Source organism: Mirounga leonina, unplaced genomic scaffold, assembly GCF_011800145.1.
Source record: "Mirounga leonina isolate KUSES-001 unplaced genomic scaffold, KU_Mleo_1.0 Mir_125, whole genome shotgun sequence".
Lineage (NCBI taxonomy): Eukaryota > Metazoa > Chordata > Mammalia > Carnivora > Phocidae > Mirounga > Mirounga leonina.
In genome coordinates this window covers 47,436,188-47,454,489 of record NW_023270305.1, presented here as the reverse complement: position 1 = coordinate 47,454,489, position 18,302 = coordinate 47,436,188, and the positions used below count along the sequence as shown (strand labels likewise).

The 18,302-nt window shown below is 38.2% G+C and overlaps 1 long non-coding RNA gene across 1 annotated transcript in view; it reads left to right on the top strand.

The window, feature by feature from the left end:
* Window positions 1-15,910, top strand: part of LOC118008042 — a 90,398-nt gene extending 74,488 nt beyond the window's left edge. Inside the window, exons 5-8 of the long non-coding RNA XR_004678546.1 lie at window positions 9,521-9,572; window positions 12,059-12,117; window positions 15,356-15,411; window positions 15,513-15,910. This is a non-coding gene — a long non-coding RNA (uncharacterized LOC118008042). The remainder of the gene's footprint in view (window positions 1-9,520; window positions 9,573-12,058; window positions 12,118-15,355; window positions 15,412-15,512) is intronic.
* Window positions 15,911-18,302: the final 2,392 nt, after the last annotated feature.

Here is an 18,302-nt window from a genome sequence, read left to right as displayed (position 1 = left end):
CCTTCTATTTGCACCTCACTCTGCTGCTGGTGGGCCATAGTGGGGTGAAAAATGACACATTACCCCGACAAACAACTTCAAGGGTTTGGGATGGAGGGTGGCCTCACCTTTTAAGCACCTGTGTCCCCTTTTAATTCACATAGCTAAAATAGATTGAGTTTGCTCAAATGTTTATCCTCAACATGATAGCCGTTTTCCTAGTTGGTCCTCCTCGATGTAGCACCTTAGGAATTGGAAACCAACATAAATATCAATTTCCTACTACTATATTCACACTGGGATTTATTTGGAATTTTATCTTCATACACAAATCTTAAGGCTGTTGAGAAGGAACCTTGCTTGGTCATGTACCTGTTTGCTCTGAGCCCCATTCTTGCTCTTTTTTTGCTCTTTCATATTCTAGGGGGCTTAGCCCTGCAAAATACATTGCCATCTGCCTCCTACAAAGGTCCTGCCAAGGAAGCCTCTGAGTAGAGAGGAGGGGAGAGGCTTGGATAGTCCCTGCCCTGTCCCTTTGTGCTTTCAAAGTGGTTCTGGCAATAGCTGCATCTCCTCTGAGGTCCCAGAACCTGTCCCCTTTCCTTGGTCCCTTCGATCTAGGGATGGCAGTGGCTTCCTGCGATTGCCAGACTCTTGGCAGGTCTCCATTTGACTTTCTAGTTCTTTCAATACCTTTGTGACTAGTTCGTTAGTGTAAATCCCCCTGTTGAACTATCTGGTGGTCACTCTAGCTTCCTGACTAGATCCTGACTAATGTAACAACGGACTGCTTTTTCACTTAGAGGCTATGTTTTCAAAAGGTGATTCTGTTTGAAATCTTTGGGGATGTTTCATTGTCTGCTGACCAGTGGGTAGGCTGCTGAGTCCCAGTGGTCACTTTGGCAATTGGCACCTCATTCCAACAACGTCGGAAGGCAAAATGAGGAAGTAAAAACCTCTAAGGACCTTTATAAGATGGATATTTTAGGGCTACAAGAGAAGGCACATTGAAGGGGACATGTGGACATGTTGTTGACCTTGGCTAACTCCCCTGAGCTGGACAGCACTGAGCATGAACAAGGAAGCTTCCTGTGGCCCTTGGGAAAACTCTCCCCAAACCCCATAATACATTTTTCTTTTGTCCTTGAAGTCCTTTTTTTTTTTTTTTTAATCCTGCAAGTATCCTGCCAGTGTAAAAACAGCCTCATTTGAACTAACATGGGCAATACGCACATGCACACTCAGAGGTTCCACTAACTTCCTTCCATCAATAAAGGAACGCTCAAAATCATAAACCAGGTTCTCTCTCTCTTTTTGTTCTCCCTCTTTCTCTACTTGGTCATATTCCTAACAGAACGAAAGGTTGATTTCCATGATAAACCTCATAGGCTGCTTATCTGAAATGAGTTTGCCCAAAAGAGCTCTAAATGCTGGGGGAGAAAAATACCCAAACCCCAAACCAAACAGATTTGCCATTCAAAATACCTTCTTGAAGGCTGACATTTGCAGGGACCTTGGGAATACAGTAAGTGGGGATTTTAATCCTATTTCTCCAGTGACAGCTGGACCTGGACCAAACAGTTCTGCTACTAATATTGTCATTGGGTGGGATGAGTGGAGCTGGAGGAGACCATTATTTTTGCTTTTAACTTCAGAGCCTTTGGGCATCCATTCCCCATTCACAGAAGTCACACTGGCCTGAGCTGTATTTTCATCAGGCTCTCAGTAAGGCTTGGGAAAGCTTGAGAATGGAATGCTCATTTTTTTTGAAGTCTTTCTTTTGAACCCACTAATTTTATGAAATTTAAGCACATTGTTCATTGTGTAATTATAGATGAAATATTAGAGAAGTGGACTAATTATACACAATGCACTCAAGCCCAATTAAACTAGCATCTGTGGTGAATGTAAGGGTATTCTCTTTCGCTAATAAGAAATACTTTCTGAACAACAGAGAATAAAATCGTTAAATTGGATATGCTGTGGAGATTATAAATATCCTATTAGCATAGAAAATGAGGGTTAACCTTATTTAATCACCGCATGCCAGATCATCAAAAGTCATATTGAACCCCTGTAATGTTACTGTATCTGTTCTGGAAAATAATAATAAAAAACCCACTATTAATAAACATAGCTCACTAGATGCTATTCTTGTGTACTAAATTAAACTGTTGGAGAAACTCAAGTATTCCCTTAATTGCTTAACAAAATGGCAAAAATACTTTTGTCTGTTCATGGCGATATTACGGCTGATTCAGATTTATTTCATCCTAGGAGCTGGAAAGGTGTGTCTCCTTAGCTAGGCAAATTAGCCTACTTCAAAATAAGTAAAATATATAATCCCTTCTAGCGAGTACCAAGAGTGACCTTTTGAAAATGTAAATTAAGTGATTGCACACCCCAGGGGTGTGTTCAAAATGAAAACGTATGTGCTTGAGACATTGTGCCACCATTGCTTCGGGTATTAATTGGCAGACCATGAACCCAGGGACATTTGTGTTTTAATCTGGGTCACAGGACGTTCCAGGACTCTTGCTTTTGTGATACATCGTCAGGTCCGGGTAGAGCAACCGCTGTAGTTCAGCAAGAACAAGGAGTTATCCAAATTCAAGTTATCCCTTATTAAAAGTACTGGCTGTGTGTTGTCACAAGAAAGTCATGACAGCAGAACTGAAGGCAGCAAGTTTACGTGTCACTTGCATGGCTCATAACTTGCACAGCTGAAAGATAGAAACCAGTGAACAGGGATGGATTCCTCGGGAGCAGGTCTTTGTTGGGACAGACTGAAAGAGCTGAAATCAGTCTTCCTTTTCCTCCTTCCCTCCCTGTTTTTTTTCCCTCCCCCCCTTCCAAAGAGTTCTTGTTTATATCCCTCCCAAGATTTGAAGGTTGTTTGCCTTTTATTCTTGTAAAAATCTTAAGGAGCCTGGAATATAAACATATTTATGAATATTGAGAATGATTGTGACTATTACAACTTTATGTTCCTAATTAGGTGCACTTATTCTTTTTTTAATTAATTTTTTTAAGTAGGCTCCATGCCCATCGTGAAGCCCAGTGCAGGGCCTGAACTCATGACCCTGAGATGGAGACCTGAACTGAGATCTAGAGTCAGACCCTGAACTGACTGAGCCACCCAGGGGGCCCCTAGGCACATCTGTTTTTTTAAAAAAACTTGTACACCTTTTTTTTTTTTTTTTTTTTTTTAGTTGGGTCCTTCCTCTTACTTTGCCTATGTCTTCTCCCAGAGAAAACAAGTTCAGTCCAAACTTCCATGAAAGCTCGGATGGAATTTCAAAGAAACGGAGAAGAAACTGGAGGGAAGAGGTTTGCAGGGTGCAGGGCAGCACACCCGGGTCGTCCCTCCCCAGGGGACGCAATCCAGGAGTACAGAAGGGTCTGCCTGGGAAGCTGAAATTTGAAAAAGCACAACAAAGACATAAACACAATGTGATTTGATCCCATACGTCTCAGGATGCCAGTGCAAAGGAAGCCAGGTGTATGTGCAAGAGAAACTATAGGGACCTCCTTTTGTGTCCTCAGGATCAAAGCCTGCTAAGCCAAGGATGGAGCTTTTCTTTCGTTTCAGTTTTTCTCCAGGTTCTTTGGCTTTTAAGGTCACTTGCACCCATAATATATTATATATATATATATATATATATATACACACACACACATATATATATATATATATATATAATATATAGTCTTCTTTGGCTCCCTTCTGCTACAGAGAGGGCAGTGTGAAGTAAATAGAGTGTTAATAATAACAGCTATTTTTGCCCTTTTGAGCAAACCAACAAGTAAGAGTTTCAGCCTTTATTTTTGTTCTCCTTAAACCCAATGAAAAGGTACTCTGCCTTTCAGGAGTAATTTTTACAATTCATTGGAAGTGCTGGGTGCATTAAAGACAGTCCTGTGCCTACACATTTTAGGTGAGGTTGTGGGTCTGCCATGACAAGACCACTTTAAGTGGACCTTCTTCCTTCTTTTCTTTTTTATTCTCTTCAGGTCCAGCTTGCATAGTGATTTAGCCAGACCTCAGCATCGTCACATTATAGGTAAATGGTTTGGTTGTGACACGGGATCATTTTGACTTCAGAAAAGCAGTAGTCAGTGTCTAGAAGGAAAAAAAAAAGCTCTTTATTGAGACGATCAAAAGGGACATAAAGGCAAAAACTGACTTTCATTGCAACAGGATTGAGGACCAGGCCTCCAGTGTCCTTATTGTAATTCATTGCTTATTTCTAGGCCCCATGATGGAATTCTTCCATAACAGACAGAGGACTTTGTGAAATTGTAAATGAGTATGACTTCAAGCACTCTGTGGAAATCTATTCTCCCCCTATAGCCCATACATTATTTCTGCTTACTTATGGTGGCTCACATTTCCCGTAACTATCAGAGAGAACTTAATTCAACTCACACCACATCACTTTAAAATTGTGCAGCTCTCTTAATCAACCTTTGTATCAGCCACAAATGTGCAGTATGACCTAATTTGAAAATGTCTCAAAGTGCTGACTCAAACTGTTAGTGAATAAAGGCTAGTCATTACCATTATGACACTAATGTGATGCAAAATAAAATTGAGTTGCATCAGCTGAACATTAGTTTGCAAAAATATTAGTGACTGAAGCCATTTTCTGTTCATATTTTATTTATACTTATATATGTGTATATACATACATATGCATATATTTATTTATTTTTTGTTTTTCTGAAAGTCTTGCAACGAAATTTTTAAGTGCAGAGGAAGGAAGTCACATTTTTAACACTGACAAAGCCACTAGATTAAAAGTAGATCATATGTACATAATGATCTCCCCTCTATAAGATGAAAACATATGCTTGCTGAGTTCTTATTAGAATATATATATACATATAAGCACTAATGTATGAAAATTATCTTTTTCCCTGTACTTTGGTGCCAGATTCTAAGATTTTCAACAGCCTTGGAACTATTTATTACTTACTGCTTTGCCTCACTCACAAATTCTCTGACTTTCATGTTTTGGAATAATAAGAATTTGAATTTATTTCTTTTATGGACTCTCTTTCCAATTTCTTTACTTGACCAAGAAAAATTTTTTGAGATAGAAATACTCTGAATAAATATTGTCATTAATTACTTTTGAGCAAAACAAAGTAGGATACAGGACTGGAAATTATTTAGCCTCACCCCTACCAATAATACTTAAAGGAATGCACCATAAATTATTTTTTTCTTATACAGTTTAGATGGTTTTCAAGAAATGCACATGTACTTATTTAATGCTTACACATCCCCGAGCTAGTATTGGTTTCAATCTGTAAACTGATTATTAATAGTTGAAAATAAATTGGCATGACTCTTTCCTAAATTAGAGAAATTGTCCCAGTGGTCAATCAGAAATTCTGCTCTGCATCCCAGTTCGGGTCTCGTGAATTCTGAAAATTCTGAACATAAAAGCTATGCATTAGTGATTAAATACTTCTGATTTTATTTATTTAACAGTGAGAACAAGTCAAGCACACAAATACAAAGGAAATGGGTTATTTAAAATTTTCAAGGATAAGAAGTTTTGGCTATCAAGAAATTATTTAACTTGGTAGAGTGGCGATATATATATATATATAGACACTCTTTGTAATGTATCACTACAAGTAATTGGTAGAAAATACAGCTAAATTATAATGCTGACAAGCTTAGTTTATTCACTTCTTAGAAAAACAAGTAAAACTTTAAAGCAAGATGCGTAGAAATTTGCTACTATGTGATGACTTTAGTATTTGAGTCCGTTTTACATTATGTCACATGTGGTTTGGGCTGTTTTTATGACCTATGTTTTATTTCCACATTAAGGTAATCCAGATTTTAAAAAAGTAAGTTTGAAAAACTTCAAAGCGGACTTGCCAAAACCAGCATTCAGCAGCACGAGTGCTCTCAAGCACACACACACAGGCACACTTTCAATTTACCTAAAAAAAAGAGGACCACCTTTTTCGGCTAAAATACCATTGTTCTTACTTTTAGGTTTCAGGGGGAAAAGGTGTGTGGGTGTGATTGCTGTAAATGGATTGCCAGTCTCTTAACAGTCCATCATTCTTAAATGATAGAAGTGTAGCAGCACCGTCTGAGAAAAATCTTTCCTGTGGATTTGACTTTGTCCACGCCAGGACAAATTGTGTGCAAAGTTGGAATAATTCTGAGATGTAAGACACCTCCATGACTGTCCTTGGAAGACTGAGGAGCTGACATTCCTCTTTGGAAGATGAGGGGAGAATGGCCCCCCTGCCCTCTTAATTGATGATTTACTGTGCTCTCCCCTGGGGCCACAACCGATGATCTGGAAGCTTGTTGAATTTTGAAGCAAATACTAAATATAATCAATATATAAAAATTAAAAAAAAAAGAGAGAGAGAAATGCAATGAAAATTTATGACCTTAACATTCCTTCAGGGTCAAGCAATTTATCAAATTCTCTCACTTTCTGGTTTCAATTACACAGCCATTGTGGAAGGAACTTATTTTAGCAGGTTCATTTGCCTCAGTGGGGAATACAGGGCTTTGGCCTAATGCTTCACCTTTAGTGCAGGCCATTTGAGCCTTAGAACAAATACCAATCATCACTCTTTGGGAAAAAAGAATCTGCATCGGCGTGGCCTATTGGAATGGGGTTTCTGTCAAGGTAAACGGTTGTCGGCAATGACTGTGGTAGAGTGGCGATAAATCCCATTTTATTGCTGAAAAATTCCAGCTTCTCTCCATGCCTGACAGCTCCCCACATTCTCATACCCATTTGGGCAATTTCTGCGCTATGTCCATCTGGTTCTCATTACCTCTCAACCTGCCTGCGTCTGATCCAGAAAAAGTGCAGGTCAGAGACAGGGGAAAAGAACCGAGGTGATGGACAAAACAGAAAGCAGGGGGGTGGCCCTTGGGGGTCGGGGTAGAGGTGAGGAGCAACAGGGAATGGGGGATCCCAGCTTAGGGTTGGACCAGTTGCTGGAAGGGGCCAGTTAGAGATATTACAGAATGATAACAACAGAGCCCCAACCAGGAAGCCAGAGGAACCTGTGTCTTTAGATTCAGGCCTTTAAAAGGCACCTGCTCGGGGCGCCTGGGTGGCTCAGTTGGTTAAGCGACTGCCTTCGGCTCAGGTCATGATCCCGGAGTCCCGGGATCGAGTCCCGCATCGGGCTCCCTGCTCGGCAGGGAGTCTGCTTCTCCCTCTGACCCTCCTCCCTCTCATGCTCTCTGTCTCTCATTCTCTCTCTCGCAAATAAATAAAAAAAAATCTTAAAAAAAAATAAATAAAAGGCACCTGTTTTAAGGTGGAGGAGGGAGAGACAATGTGGTGGGTGGAGGGGGCAGATTAAGAGAAGCAGAGAAGGGACAGTCCAGCCCGTTTCCTCTATTAAGGGCCTATATCAAGGAGCGGAGGACCTAGTCTAGAAGAGAAACAGGCATCGGGCATCAAGGAGCTTGGGGCACCATGTACACAGCTGGCATGCTTCCACATACGGGGATAAAACTCTGCTAGAGATTCTATTTTGGTTCAAGAATATAATCTTTTGAAGATGGAAACTCTAGGGCCTTCAACAGAGTTGTCTCTATTCATTTTTCTGAGAAAATTAATATTTAAAATGAATGTGTCCTAATCAGTGCCTTTCGGATGGGCTCATTCATGGAATGAAATGACAGGGCTAGCGCTGAGTCACCTGGGTATTCATAACCCTACACATGATCACTTTCAGAGCTGCTGTGCATTTATGCTCTCAGAAAGTTGGCCTCATTCTCTGAAGCTGAAATCCTTTTGATCTTAATTGCTCCTGACTTAAAATTACCTAGAGTCCCCATAAGATGCCTCCTGGGGACAAAAGAAGTAAATATGGTAAATATCTGACAACAGGTCTTAAGAATAAACCTCCTTAAAGATTAAGCGACATTAGACTGGGACGAAATTATATATGTATGGATGTTTAATATAAAATTTGCTTGTTATTATTGTGCTGGGGTAATTATAATTAATACTAAAATAAAATTTATGGAAAGTATATTGAAGTATATATTTGAAGATCCGGGAACTTTTAATAAAGAAAAAATAAAATTAGCTGAGTGGTGAGATGGATGGTAATTATTTTACACCTGTTCCAAAGGCAAATGCTACATAAAAATGTCTTAAAACCAGGTAGGGGATGTGTTCTGAAACATGTTGGAAAGCTATGGCATTGGTATGATTTGCAGACAGTGAGTTTGGACAGACAATATCTCTTAGCACCTTCTGCACCCCGGGGCTGCAGGGTGCATTTCAGGTCCTCAAAGTTCACTTTTTTGACAGTGAGACCGCTAAGTGCTGCCACGCATGTCTCGGTTTTATTCGTTGAATTCTAATTTCAAAATTGTATTAAATTTTAGTTGCCGAGCTGGACCTCGTAGACAGGAGACACTGGCTTCCAAAATGTGAGATTTAATTTCTAAAATTTTAAGCCGTACATACTCAGAAGAAATTCTATAAAATGTACCTGAAGTTGTAAGTGAACACCGCACAGGACATTTCAGTGGAGAAAGAGATTGTCAGGATTTTAAATTAAAGTTAACTAGATAATTTGGACAGCAGTAAATTACAGGTGATCAAAAATAGAAGCTTGTTATTTTGGCAGCTTTAAAATGAATACCTTTAGTCAACAAATGCAGTTCTAAAACCGACATTTTCACATATACATATTAAAAGGCATAAACCTTTGGCTAGTACCACGTACCCATTAAAATGGCCATAGTGAACGGCATCTCTAATTTGGAAAGTAATTTCAGATTCTTAGCCCCAAAGAATCTCTCTCGCTTGAACTTTACTTTTCTGGGCTGTACATGTATCAGTGATGTGATCATTGCAACTCTAAGGGATTTTTGTTTCTCTTAGTAGCATAGCAGAAAATTAATGGCGTGGGGGAGGGAGAAATGACAACTTAATGTGATGCTTGATAGCTGTTTACCTATAAATGTGTGTCCAGATTTCAGTGTCCTGTAAAAGAAAGGGAAAATAAAGAAACCAAAGCATTCATATGGCTTTTACGCAACTTAGGACACATGGAAGAAAGTGCTTAGAAGGCTAGTGAAATATTTACTAAACAAATCATTTACATTAAACTTTTATATACGCAAAACGCAGAGCACCTACAAAAAGAGAACCAACTTGAGCTATAAGAAATATTTCGGCATCAAAATGGTTAATAGTATTATAGCTTCAAAAGAGCCTATTGGCTCACCCTCAAGGATGCCCTGCAGTTGTTGTGAAAGTCATCAGATGAAGCTAGCCTTCTCAGCTAGCCTTTAGATTTGTCTGCTAACAGTAAAAATACTATAATAAATCGGTAACATATGTTGCCAGGCAAGGAAAAGTGATATAAATAAAGAGACCAGGAGACCCAAACCAAGTACAATGTGAAAAGAATTTAACTTTCAATCTACTCGTTGGCTAATTATCATTTGAAAAGTAATTTGAAAGTGTTAGTTATTTGCTTATATTCTTCCTCATTTTTCTTTTTTTCTCTTCAGATTGCATTCTTACCCAAATACTCTTCGTGATTGCCTGCTTTGCGGCTTTGGGGTAAGTCCCAGCTTTCCACAACCTTAAGAAAAAAAAAATGCATAACATAAAAGATGCCAAAAAGACTTATGTGTCCTGATGTGCGGGGTTTTTGAAATATACATGGGTTTGTGTGTTGGGGGGGCGGGGAGCAGTATTGGTAATGAAATAAAGAGAAGGGGTTTGTTTCTGCAAGGATCAAGAGTGTGCGAAAGTGTGCATTGCAAACGAGGCTCCCTTTAGGAAAGCCACCTCTGGAATGGAAATGACAAAGCTTGGAACACACACAATCAATTATTTTCACTAGCATTTAAAATATAGAAAACAAAATCTCCTTTGGGAATTGACTGAATATTTTATTTAGCTTTTTTATTGAGACATCCTTTGAAAAATGGCATAATATAAATAGTTTTACAAAGCAACAATATAATCAATCTCTAAACTAGAATATAAATCAAGGATTTCATTAACTGCTAGTAGCCAGTTTAAATTGTAGTCTTGTCCATAATGTCTATCTATCTATGTATGTCCAAGTTATATTAAAAACCTTTAAATGGCTTTGTAATATCAGCTACATCTAGCTATTATAATAATTAATGGTACTGTTTTATAAATCAATACATGTATTCTTGATAAATTCATATCCAGTTAATGGTGTAATTTAAATAAAAAATTAATGTAATAAAGGACATACAGAAACAGGCAGGAAATCTTTAAAGGTTAAGAGACAAATTTGTCTAAATTCATTTTTAAACTGTTTGGAAAAAGTTTATACTTAAAATCAGCTGAGATTTACCTTGTTTCTGTAAAACTAATCTTGCCATGTCTATTGGTATCCAGTAATGAATCCGTAAGTTATTTTCTTTTTTAACTGTTAAGTTTTAATTATGTACTTATGATACTATGAGATACTTTACTATTGTTATACTCTTTTGCAATTATTGAATATTCTTTATAAAAATAGAACAAAACTAAAAATCTCAAACCAGGAATTTATTTTTATTTTAATACATGAATGAAATGTAAATGCTTTATGTATGTATTTTTATAACTCTAAGTGAACTGTTCTGAGCATCTCCAAAGCCATATACAAATTTTATTTAAAGCGAAAAAGGACTGATTAGTTCAATAAATATGCATGCGCAAGAGCCCAGCGTTTTTACTGCTTTCACTGAATGAACATCCTAGGAATTTGAGAAGGAAAAGAAAAATGCACTGAAGAGTCTGAAATGTATTTTAACGCTGCACATGGGTGGAGAAACGCACTGCAAAGAGAAGTGTGTATCATTGCTCTGATTTAAAAAATACGTACCGAAGGCATATTAAGGAATAACAAGATCTAGAAAAACAACTGGATGTTGTATGTTATCAAATACAATCTTAAATCTTTCCAAATAAAATTTCATTTGGTTTAGAGAGTAAGCATTTTGCACAAAATATATTTCAGAATTACGCAGACCAGTCTGCCCTGCCATTCTCTGTGACACGGTGCAGAAATGTTACTTTAATCCACCGAGCTTTTTCTGACATTTTCCTTAACATTGCTGAGCCTTATTTAGAGCAGCAAAGGAGATGTGTGCAGTTTCCGTTGACATTGATGGGTGTTTCAAAATGTTACACGAAAGAGAGAGAGAGAGAGAGAGAAAAGATTTGCTGCCAGTCACTTTATCAACAGAGCTAGAGGAGCAATTACTATTTGTTAAAAGTTTACATTTCAAACGAAGCTAAATTTTAAAGAAGGCTCATCCTTTTAAAAGCCTGCTGCTTGGAAGAAGGGGAAGAGAATACATGTTAGTGATCACATGTTAAAGTGCACTCAAGTACTGGAACCATTTAAAATGTATTGTGTTTTTAGATGAAACCTACAGCAAAACCACTCCTAAGAGGCTTAATTTAGGTTTTATAGGAGGAACATAAAAAAGACCAGGTTACAGCAACATGCTGAAATATGGGGTACATTTTAAATATCTTCATTTAAAAACGTATGTTTATTTTCCCTCCTGGGATCACTAACGTGTGTGTCGACAGAGAAAGCAAGGACATGCTACATTCTTAAAAATTATCTGTTAAAGGGATCACATTCCAAGACAGGTTTGAGCATTTTTATTACTACCGATAACCTCTTAATTATGTCACTGCCTTCCACTTGTTAATCAGGGACATTCAACATGGTTAACCAGTGAGTGGTTGCGTTTAGATGACTACATTATTATTAAGAATTAAAAACTCATTTTATTCCCATCATCGTGTTATTGCATCTATGATTTTAGTACTGCTAAAAACTTATTTACCTGCTTTAAATACAGAACACCTAAGAAAATGTCTAGGTGCCCATAACAATGTTGTTAATTACTTCTAGGTGCAGCTCATGGAAAGCTTTAAGGGATAGATAATTTTACTTTTCCTGTCTCACCGTGCACCCCCTCCCCCCGTCCCTGCCTTCTCCTCCCCCGCTGCCTCCCCCACCCCCCCACCTCTCCCACAATTCCTATTTGAACCAATTTTAGGTTTCTTCTGTAGCCACCAGCGTCTGAGATACTCAGAGACTTTTTTCAGAGAGCAAGATGTAAGTGGAGTAAATAAAAATCATGTTTCACTGTTGCTTTATCAACCCTCTTAGGTAGTTTTCCTGCCAGCCAACCTGCGCTGTTAAGACCCAGAAAATTATGCAATAGTGACTTCTTTGAGGTTCTCTAATCAGATGATGGCCGGTGTTAGGCGGGAAAGGCCCAAGGCCATGTTGCTGGCACTTAATGCTGGGCTTGGTCATTACTTGTCTGATAGAGAGACCAATAAACAGATGATTACTATCCTATAAGGAGCCAATATTTTACATTTATCCTAGTTATTTCTTTTCTTTTCTTTTCCACGTCTTATAACAGCAAGTATTTGTCAAGAAGATCTATGAGGAATAACCTCACAGGCCCCTAAAAATAAGAATTTTCCTAGCGTGAAATGATGCCCTTTGTGGAATGGTGAGAATGATTTTGGTCTTTATAAAAGCAAAGGTTTGACTACTTTAAAGTCCTTTTCTTTCAGAGGTGGACAGTCCCAGACACCACCCCCACCTCCTGTCCCCTTCTCTGCCCACGACAGGTTCACAGGCTGAAACCAAGGGGTTTTAAAATGCAAATATTTATATTGGAGCTCTGGCAATAACAGAGTCATTTTGCTTCCTCTGTTAGCCTGTGATAATTGATGCTTCATACCTGGAACTACGTTTCATTTATCTCTTTACACATGAAGATATTACATAAATAAGAGATAAGTTATGGAAAGGAAACGACCATTTGCAATAATAATCCTAAATTTGACTATATAATCTTGAAAGACTTGAAGAGTCAAAGATGCAGATTTCTACAGTTTTAAAGAAAACTTGGTTGCAACTGGGAAATTTGTGCATTTTTGAACACTTACTGAATTTGAATGCCTGCATGTATTCAAAAAAAAAAAAAAGGAGGGATAAAAGGAAGACAGGAGAGAAAAGGTGTGAATTTTACACGTGCTATAAACTAATGCACTCAACCACACGTTCAGACTTCTCGTGACAGTCTCACTGACTTTCTCTTTATATCCGAAAATCATTTTGAAATAGCTTAACGCAAATTGCAGAATAGCGAGTCTTCTCAGGTGCCTTTTCTTCCGCGGGATCCTCATCTTAGAGTGAGCAGAGGTACACCTAGAACTGGACCCCGATTTCACAACCTCATACAAAGCCAGGCGATTCTTGAGCCAAACAAACAAAGGGGGTGTAAACGATTTCATTTATTTTCATAACCCTCCTCTTGCACAAGAGCATCTTGCCGTCTTTGTCAAAGTGAATGACAACAATTTGGCTAACTCTCTCTGAGCTGCACTCAACAGTGACAGGTGAATTATCAGAGGCCCTGCACTTCTTATTATCAGAGGAGAAGCCATCAGGGGGACGCATGGAGGATCCCTCTCCCTTGTCACTATTTGTCAGTGGGACAAGGGCCACTGCTATGGGTAGCTGACAGGTAATTTCAACAATAACAATTACTCCTATTACTGGTGTCATAAACAATTCGCCCAAGGCATGACAATAGCCAAGCTTTATAATTCAATGCCATATAAGTAAATGCCAGCAGGTAACAAGTAATTTAGCTCCAATCAAGCTTTCACCCCGGCATTAATATTGTTAGTGCAAGAAAATGGAAAATTGAAAAAATTCAATATGTTAATGAATTAAGAGAGGTTCAAGGGCTAGACGGAAGGGTTGAAAAAGGGAAACCAAAATTATTATTGTGTCATATTTGGTGCCATCCCGAGGGCCAAAGAGCAGTGTAATTACTTGAAGATAAGAAGGGGAACCAGGATTGCCGTTGCCTAGGACTTCAGCCCTGGGAAAAATGTGACATGGCCTTTCAGAATCCCCTCTCTCCAATTTCTGAAGGATAGAAGTAGAAATATGAGAATGTGGGTATAATGCAGCCTTTCACTGGCTCCCCCCCCACCTGAAATATTTCATATGAAACAGAGGCGTGAGTATCAAAGGAACATTTCCATCTGTTGAAGAAAATCGCATCAGCACCTGCTTCCTTTACATTAAGTCTTGTAATGAAACTCTTTTAGTAAAGCCTATTTTTATCTGTGGTGAAGGTAATGCTGGAAACCCCTCTCCTCTCCAGCGGTCCACATTCTGGAAATGGACTGACTAGAGGACACAGTCCAATCTTCCTCCATAAAACTTCCTGATCAAACGAATTTGCAATTTCAGGATTTGTCGAGTAAGACAATGTGCCATCCTGGTGACAGCAGTAAAAGAATTTGAAAATCTCTAATTAGGAGAGCTGCAGAGCAATTAACGCACGTCAAATTTTACTTCATCAAGTGCCACTCTAATTTTCCTCTAAAAATTAATGGATTTTTTTTTTCTTTTGCTGTGTGTGTGTGTGTCCCCTTAAGGCAATGTTGATTCAAATCTGCTCAAGATGCAGCGTTGCACAGCTAAGCATCTTCTTGATTACAATCCGCCACACTTCTAACTGCGCTCATTCTCACTGCCGCGGATACTTTGTCAACAGTCAAATTACACCACGCTGATAACAATGCATAATGGTGTTCCTCCTCCGAGGCCCCTGGCAGGAGACGGGGTTCATAAAAATGTGATGTTTTCTTCTCAACTGTTTCTAAAGGAAGTTTGTATGACCAGGTCACTAGTCAGGCATTAATTTTTTGAAATTAATTTGTTAATTACAAGAAAAGGAGTGCAATGATAGAATACGAAAATATCTCATTGAAAAAAAAAATCAGAGGAAGAATGAGGAATTGAGAATATCTGTGGCCAAAGTTTTGCTTAGACACTTTGTTCGGAGACATTTTCAAGAGCACTAGTCTTGGTAAAATACCAGGGTTTCTTTCTTTCTTTTTTTTTCTTTACTTATGAGCTATAAACATTAGAAGCCTCTCTTGAACAGACAGTATTTAGATTGTGAGAGAAGTTTGTTTAACTGCCATATTTGCCAGAATCCTCAAAACATCACAGGACACAGAAGATAAATGACTTTTTTTTTTTTTTTAAGGTCAGGACTGTATCTTCCAGATAAATGTTGATTCATTTTAACTATTTTTTGTCCTACTTGCTTGTTGCAGATTCATGTGCCTGAGTCATCAGCACATGTGAGGATTATTTCTCACTGAAAAAATGAAAGAAACACAGTGATTAGATGATTTTACATTCAGTCTTTTTAGAGTTTATTCAGATCTTATATTTCTAAAACATGATCGGGTCCAAAACAAAAATGGGGAAATTAAACAAAAATGCTAAACATATCTCTTTGCAGATTCTTCAGGGAGTGGAGAACATTCACGTGGATTGACATCCCAATTTTCTCATCCTGTAAGTATATTTTTGAGTCTATGTTTTCTTTAATCACATTTATTTAGTTGAAAAAAATCTAAATTCATGGAGTATACACTTCATTTTTTTTTAATTCACAGGTTGAAGCCGGCTTTTTCATTTACCGACAACTAACTCAAAAATCTTAAATTTGATATTTTGAGGTTTGCATTTCCAAATATCCAGAAACTCTTCCTTTTCTTATGGCCCCTCCCCAGCATGTTCTGAAGTGGTCTATTTCAAACAAAAGAAGATGACATCCCTCTCTCAACTAGCAAATGTTGGATTCTCTAAATCGACTGGGGGCAAACTGGAAGTTTTGCAATTAGATTCACACAAACTGAATTACGTTCCTTATTCCCAAACATTCTTCTTCGAACTTCACAAATATAACAACACTGAGTTTTTAGAGTTTCCTGTGGCTTGTTTACAAATAAAGGTATCTCGATAAAAACCAAGCCCTGTGTATTTTTGAAAAACGAAAACATGAAACGATCTCATTTTAAAACATTACAAAAGGATTGTAAAGGGAAATTTAAAAGGAGAAAACTTGATTATATAATGCAATCCAGCAGTAATCAATTTTACCTTCAATATCTTGCTTTTGTTTTCAAAATGCTAAATAAACAATACATAATGCATCCCTCATCAGCCAAACCATGGAGGCTCTGTGCTCAAATAACAGGAAACATATTCAATTTTCCTAACAGAAGACAGTTCATTAAGCTGTGCCACATCAAATAAAACTTTAATTTCTCCAGCATCAGAGTCGCAATGAAAGCAATTGAAGAAGATGAGCCATATGGTACTTCTATCAGCAAACACATATTGCTCATTCCCCCAAAGTTTTCTAATTCTGCTCCCCAGACCTGTGTAATATAGATAATGTGCTCTGAGAGCAGCAACCATGAGCTATCTAGTGTACACTTCTAATACTGTATTTAATGGGAAATAATGAATCATAAAAGCCTGAAGAAGACGGCTTTTGCTAACCTAAATCTCAGCTGTAATTTCATTGTTCTGCGCCTAAGATGCTGTTCGCCCTTTCCAAACAACAGCAGTTGAACATAATTATACTGCTTCAAACCTGGGCTTGAAAAAGCGTCCCTAATATAACCAAGTTTCTATTAACTCCTGAAATCCTGAATTTAATGATGCACTGATGCAGACATCGAGGTAACAGAGCGTGTGTCATTTTAAAACCCAAACAAGCATTTTCTCCTTCTTCTCTTTGGCCAGACTGCTCCATGCATTTATGCTCCCTCCTCTATCCCCCTCTCCACCCCCCACCCCCGTGCAACAGGAGTGGCATGATTAAAAATGAGGAGATTTTCTTGTTATTAGCAAATTTGACATTTGCCTGATGAAATGCACATAAAATGTGAAAGCTACACAGTACTCAGAAGAAATGTCTCCACTCCAAGGCAAGCAACAAAGATGAAATAAGTTAGGCAAAGGCAATGTAAAGATCCTCGTACATCTCTGCTGCAGAATGCTAGGATTGTATTATAAATGAAAGAACCAAATCTTGCTGAGCTTCTAGAGCAATAGTATTTTGACACATGGGACGTGTATAGTGTTTCTTCTCTCACCTCAACTGCTTTGATTATTAACCTAAACATCAGATGTAGGCTCAAATGCAGCAATTTCCTTGTCATGGGTCCAGCCTGTCTCTGGCAAGATCTTGGGGCTGGGGTGTAATTCCCTTCTAGAGAAAAATGTTCCTTTTTTCCCCCCAAAGAGGATGATGACTTCAGCTCTTCCATTTTTAAAGCTCATCAAATCAATATTTTACCAACACAGTGCTAATTTAAAACACTATTAAATAACACCACAGATACATATTGAAAACATATTTTAATGGTTTTGTTTGTTTTCGCATCATATGAACCAAGGACGATTAAATTAAAAAGAGACTTTTAAAAGTTAGAGATTGCCTTTTTAAAGCTTATTAAAATCAGCATGTTACATGCCTGTCTCTGAATTAGCTCTACACACTTGATTGCCATCATTAAAACTAGTTGTTTGGGTGCTGCTCTGTGATGGTTCAAACCCTTCCTCAAAGCTGATTCTTACTAGTTATTAACTTGAAATCTCTTTCCATTGAAATTAAAAAATAAAAAAAAAATCATTCTAGCTAGTGGAAGAAACAAGTCACCAGAAAGTGAAATAGCAGGGCGAGACAGCAATATTAAACCCCGAAAAGACCAACAGGTAAAATAACTACAGCAACATCTAAAACACACTCAGGAAAAAAAAAAAAAAATCACAACAACAACACAGAAGCAGTCCATTGATTATATTTCATGAATGCCTTAAAACAAATGTTTAAACAGTTTTCTGAAACAGTGCAGAAAACCTCTGCATGCTCCACTGGGTTGCAATGACAATGGTCTATTGCAATGTAAAACACGCTGGAGGATAAAAAGGTGCTTTTTGTTACCATTTTATCAAAGCTGTTCATCTTCGAGCTGCAGGCAGCATTTTGCTGGAATTGCAGATATTTCTCTGTCCAGGCGCCTTTGTTTGTGCATCTCATTTGCATATATTTATCTCCAGCTGAGGGTGCTTTCTGCTCATTAAGGCCTCCCTCCACATTATTTCATAAGCCAGCCGCTAAGAGGGATTTCACCTGTGGTGACTGAGCCAAGAGGGGTGAAAAACGAAATTCTTCATAAAAAGGAAATCTTCGGAGTCTCTTCCCCTATAAATGGGCACCATTTATGTTAAACAGCCTCTTGTCATGATAGATGCCTCCAGAGGTCAGGGGTTAAAGTTGATTTGAAGGTCAGCAGTAAAACAACAGACAAACCAGACGCCAAACTGGTTCCTTAGCTGTCGGTGGGAGCTGTGGTACAAACAGGTCTTGAACCTTTTTCAACCTCTAATAA